Below are 6,372 nucleotides of genomic sequence, written 5' to 3' on the forward strand. Positions count from 1 at the left end.
CATTATTTCGGGGACGTGACTCTCCATTGACGATTATTTACGAGATATTTTTTCTCGCTGTTTTTCCGCCTTTTTGAACTTGCTTTATGAACTTTCTCATTAACATAAAGCTTAGTAAAGTTAGCTTGGTTATGAAGTGTAAATAACAAGATTGCAGAAATAGAGCTACTCTAAGCCAAAAATTTAAAAATTCAAAAGGACTGGTTTAAAATGTTCTAAGTTTCAAATGCTAATAATACCACTCCCTTTACTAACTACTCTTTGTGCAAACAGGGCTAAATGGCCGGCCAGAGTAAATGTTGACGAGACGCGTAAACACGAACTGAATGCAGTTCAGCCAGTCTTTACACTGTTTTATTTAAAGTTCTCTGCTTCAAGCTACTTTGTTACTGCAAATATGAGCTTGATATGTTTGGGCGACAGCGATTGTTATTTTTGAGTAAATAGGTTACACGGAAATGAGCATTGTGTTTTCAAGGTTTTTTTTGAGAAAGTACAAAACCGCAAAACAGATCGTTTAGTTAGTACTCATCCGTATTTCATTCCTAGACAGGAGCCCTACCATAATATTATAACCAAATTCAGCCACGTTCCCAAAGGCAAGCATTTTGATTACATCTGGCCTTTTCATAGATCTGTATTCAGATCATATTCAACTTTCAGTGCTTTCAAATCATATAAAATTAGTTTTTCCGCGGAAATATAAGACCCTCCTTCGAGCGTTTCTCTGGAAAACTGTCAATATCTAGCTCAGCTCTCTGCGGCAGTGTTACATTACATAAAAAAACAATATTCACGTAATTTGAACAATAATTACATTCTAATATTTAATACATAGTCGTTATGGGTAGTCAGAAGCCAGTAAGTCTGACACCAGTCTAACCAAGGGGTATCGGGTTGCCCGGGTAACTGGGTTGAGGAGGTCAGATAGGCAGTCGCTTCTTGTAAAGCACTGGTACTCAGCTGAATCCGGTTAGACTGGAAGCCGACCCCAACATAGTTTGGGAAAAAGGGTCGGAGGATGATGATTTAATACATAGTCCAAAACCTGCATTTTCCACATCTGTACCAAAGCAAAAGCTACAGACTGTATCATTGATTTACGGAAAACGTTGTGTAAACAGATTCCCACACACTCGATTTGTGAACAAGAATGAACGAAAAAAAGCAGGTAGACATAAAAAATGTTCGTGAAAAGCGCTTTTCGACGTTATTTCGATAATAATTGAGGGTATTTTGTTTTCATTGCGAGTAAGTGCGCAATCAAGTGGGTAATAAAGCCATGAACGATGGGAATAAATGTTTTTGGCTCTCATTGGTTATTACTGTTTACTTTGGAACTGTCCCTCTTCGGGGTAATGAATGAATGAAATGCGATTGCAGAATTCAGATTGATTTAAGCCAGATAGCGGATAACCTGTATTAAGGCAGCTTTTCGGTCGGAAGTGTCGATAAAAGAGTGCATATTGAGAGAAACAAGGTGGGAAATGAGTAATTGTAATAGGTTTGGAAACATTTCTAATAAAAAGAGAATCAACTTTACATCTTAATAACATAGTAAATTATGTTAAAATCTTGTACTTAACAATAATATTTAGAATTTTCTCAAGTGCTTATAAATTCTTAACAAAACACTCACGCGTTTTAAAATTCCGTAAATAAGGCCCCTTTACACCATTCTCAATTGAATCACAGGTAATGCGTGTGAACAGTTCACCCTCTCACTCTTAAGACTCCATTCATTGCAGCTAATTGTTTAATTGCCGCCTAACCACGATTAGTAACGCGATCCTGATAGCTTTGTTCACAAAAACCGAAACGTGGATCAAAGCCGTGCCTAATGGCAGGTTACGGTGTTTTAAATACAGCGAATGTTTGTTCTTCTAACCTAATTTTGTTTAAGATTTTATTGGCAAGACTCCTTTCATAAGTGTGGTTGGGGACATTCTTCTTTCAATCGTCGTCATTTGAAAATGTATGAATGAACAATAGAGAATACCCTTTGTTTGTTGTCTTTGTAAACAAACGACAGTTGGTATTTTTCTAGTAAGCATCTATAAGTTATCAAGTATCTTCGTAATACTACATTTCACTTGATGAAACTTCGTTAAGTTACTATACAAAACCTTAAACATAAAAGTACTTAAACAACATAAAACAACATTTTATCACAAGTTACAACCAATAGTGATAGATTTTAAGCTTCATACAGCGCCGCGGGGACTCGAATACTCGATTCCACTCGATGCCTATTTCATCGTGTTACCAACACTCGTAAAAACACGTCGGCAAAACTGGTTAAGTGATACGACTAACAAGAAACAATCGATAAAATAACCGACGATTTATTGACAAATCCATTCGTTTAAATAATAAAACCTCTTTAGTTATGAATTAATAGACTTGCAAAGAGTTAGAGACTTACACTAGCAATATGAATAAAGTACTTTATTATGAGTCAAAAATGGCATTTTTAACCTTGAAAATCAATCAAGTTTATCACGTCAGTACAATCACAAGCAAAAGCTTTTAGCCAAATAAGTTACTCGAGCAGTTAATTGAATCCAATTTACAATCGATAACAAAAACGATAGTGATTTTGAATCACATTAAATTCAATAAAAGTCCTCGTTAATATTCCTGTCTTGTTTCACAGCCATTTTTATACAACAAAGACAATTGTTATGGTGCAGTTGCGCATAAAAATTAACCAATCAATGAATGCATGCATGCATGGTGAATTATTATGAAATATGCCAGTGAATACTGATGACCGAGCCAACTATGACGCATGAGTGGCTAGTTCGATATTTTATTAAATAACGTGGAGTTGTAATGAACATTTTGAAAGTTTCGTGTAGCATCAGTTAAGTGCCATTTAACTGTAATGAACAATAGTGGAGTAGGTACTCGTACACCCATAATCAAAGCGTATAAATATTGGTCGTCAATAAAATATCCAGTTGAATATTTTTTCTGTCGCATTCAGCTATTTGCCACGTTTTCATCAGATCTTGAACCTTCTATTCTAATCGAACTTTACCAGTCTTCACAATGTTTCGACCTAGATCAATTAGGAATGTCATTCAAATTAGATCATTCAAACATTTTATGTCGTCAAACAGAAAGACAGACAGAAACGTAATCCCGACTCCAACGTAGACTTATAATAAATTAAATTCATAAACTGATGTTAAGTAATAATCCTCGTACATAAGCGCTCACCTAAGGTCATAACTCACCTGATCTAGGTATTAAAACTTTAATAACAAGACTTAATATTATCACACAGTAATTTACGACTGTAGGTACTTGTTCTTGAAGTTAAGACTTAAGATGTTGTAAGAGATTAGAAATAAAAGTTGCTTAATGAAGTAGGCTATAAGTTTTCACAAGAATCTTTACTAATATTATTAAGCTGAAGGTTTGTTTGTTTGTAGTTTTAAATCATGAAGAATTCTTTCAGTTTTAGATTGCGCGCTCATCGAGGAAGGTTGGCTTTCTATTTAGATGAGCGATATAGGTAGCTTCGAAGGGCCACGCGAGAAACCGTTAGGAACAGTTGCTTGCTTGTACAGCTTGTAATTCTCTAATTATAAAACAATAGCAAATCAATTGTGTCTCCTTTATCTGCGCTCCGAAATGCAACGCGTTACTGGAAAAATAAAGTTAGTAGGTAGGTAATTTGACAACAACTCACAAGGCTTTTGAGGTTTTCAAGAACGAATGCACCTGTAAATGGTGTTGCACATGTTTTAGTAACAGTTCTAACACGTCTTTGGATGTCAAGTACAAATATGGGAGACAATAATTATCATAGTTTTTATTGGGTGTGTGGAGTAGGTATTTCACTGAAGACGTAAGTATAACTTCCAGGATTTATCTTTGTATTTTGAAAATTTGAATTATTGGCTTCATGTAATAAGTAGTCAAAAATTTGCCATAATAGCGTAACGGCCACAGCTCATCAAATTAATTTTATTAATGAAGATCTTTCCGACCGTAAACAAATTGTTTTAATGAACACGAGTGCTTTTAAATAAAACCCGGTTCAAATTAAACACAGCTAGTGGAATTTACAAAACGTGCGTTTATATGAATAGTGGAAACAATAACTAATTAAGCGTGAATCATGGTTTGTACGATATTTAATTGGCTTCGCATTTTTTTGAATAAAATGCGGGTGGGTATTTCTAAACGGTTAATAATCTATTAAAGACTAATGGTAATGGGTATGTTTATTGGTTAATTAGGTAGGTATCTGGTAAATCTGGTGCCCAGTGATACATAGGTAACCATTTTACACATGATGTTAATTTACAGCGGCGTTTAGCCGATCGACTCAGTTACTCAAATCAGAGCTTAAAATCCTGTTTTCCAAGTGCGGAAAGTCCTAGTAGCCTCGCAACGCGTACAGAAAGTCCGGGCAACAAACAGCCAGCGGGTCAACTATTTTCAAAAAGAAACCACCGATTCTCGAAGCATTATCTATTTAGGTATCAAAGTTCAGACATCACGAAAAATATTAGGTAAAGACTAAATAAAATACATAATTTAAAACCTTTAAATAACTTAGCTAACTCATTCATGATAATGCTTTATTTACTTGAAAGAACAAACAAAACAATTATTCATTACGTTAAACAAACGAACTCATTAATAAACTCCCTAATTTAACGATAAATCATAACTTCTACATTCTAGTACAACAACAAATGACCAAGTAGGCTTCTAAGTTCGTAAACTTTTTCGAGCAATTAAAAAAAGTATGAAGGCTTTATGTCGGCACGAACATCGCTCGGTTCAATGACCACGAAAAAAGTTATGTAGGTACGTAGGATACGAAGGCTGTATGCATGGCGCTAGGCTAGGGCTCCAATTTTGAATATCTTTTAGTTTAGTGTGTAAGCTCGAGGCATCTTAGTAGTTAGGTAATTAAGAATGAAAAACCTGATCTAAATAATTGTTTGATAAATAGTTTCAAGGAAGCATTACAAAGGTAAGAAATACTTTGCATTTACCTAACATGTCAATCAGAATCCAGTTACGAGAACTTGATACGAAACAATAGCATCGAAAAACAATGAACAAAAAGTTTTTTATTCTTAACTATTTCGAAGAAACTTTGCCTATGAACTGAACTGAACATGCGCGGTAGCGCTTTCCGATGTAAACAAACTTTAAGTTTCCAAAAGTTTCATAAACATGTTATTACCCACCTTTAGGGCTGAATGCTGTTGTAACAAGTCCAAACTCCAGTAATATAGACGTAATCCAGTTGGATTCACAACATTCCTAAAAACACTGACTCAAAACTAGTTGCTTCACACACACTACTAATGCCGCACTTTTTAACAGAAATTTATCATAAAACACAGTAGAAACACTCCAAATAACACTTTTAAGGTCAATTGTATAACTTTTTCACTTATTCTACGGTCAATTACAAGGATTCGTAATATAAAAACTTAAAAAATCGTCATAAACAATCGGAGCAACACTCGGCACGCGACGGCCATCTTCCGCCAACGCGTAGTTTGAGGTTAATTTCACTAGAGGGCGTTATGTACGAATCAAAGCTAAAAGTTTGAAAAGTAAAGTTTTTTCAAATAGTTAAGAGAAAAATATAAGTGTATCTGAAAATATTTGAATAATATAATTCACATATTTTTGTCGTAAACACTTATCAGTAGTGCCTAAAATCATAAACAGAGTAGCTTTGCTGTTTCATTTTCAAATTATTGTTTTGTTTGGTTTCAACACTGATAGACGTAGTGTTGCCAAATTGAAAATATTACTCAAATAGTAGTTTTTTGGTACATAACAAGGAATGTATAATCTCATGTATTCTTTTAATTGTTTTTTCCTTATTGTAGTGTATGTAACGTTTTATGATTAACGAGTATTGCCGAAATTAACACAGCACATTGCTGTTGAAATGAATTGGGTAATCTTATTTTTGTGGCATGTTGTCAATCCCTGTGCGAGGAGGGGTATCTCTAGAAAAAAATAAATCATAAAAAATCTTATCTCGGCGACCGGGTAACGATATCACTCAGTATCTCATGATATGAACCTTCCTTAAAACAAACATAAAAATACATAGAGACGATAGAGTAAATTTCTTCATAATGTTTTGTTTGTAATGTAAAGGCTCTGAAACTACTGGACCGATTTGAAAAATTATTTCACTGCTGGGAAGCTAGACAGGACTGTCCTCGAGGCTTATTCTGTCCGAGTACGGGAAGTAGTACCCCCAGATCGCCGGTGAAACCGTGGGAAAATAGGTAAGTAATTTACAAACTGACTACTTTTTAAATACTTTGGTTGAATATAAATTATGCATGGAAGGATTTTATTTTACTCAATTTT

The 6,372-nt window shown here is 34.6% G+C and overlaps 1 protein-coding gene across 1 annotated transcript in view; it reads right to left on the bottom strand.

The window, feature by feature from the left end:
* Positions 1-5,544, bottom strand: part of LOC110372403 (uncharacterized) — a 562,146-nt gene extending 556,602 nt beyond the window's left edge. The window contains exon 1 of the mRNA XM_021329080.3: positions 5,220-5,544. The gene's annotated coding sequence lies outside the window, so the exon portion shown is untranslated. The remainder of the gene's footprint in view (positions 1-5,219) is intronic.
* Between the last annotated feature and the right edge of the window lie 828 nt (positions 5,545-6,372).

Source organism: Helicoverpa armigera, chromosome 26, assembly GCF_030705265.1.
Source record: "Helicoverpa armigera isolate CAAS_96S chromosome 26, ASM3070526v1, whole genome shotgun sequence".
NCBI classification, from domain to species: domain Eukaryota; kingdom Metazoa; phylum Arthropoda; class Insecta; order Lepidoptera; family Noctuidae; genus Helicoverpa; species Helicoverpa armigera.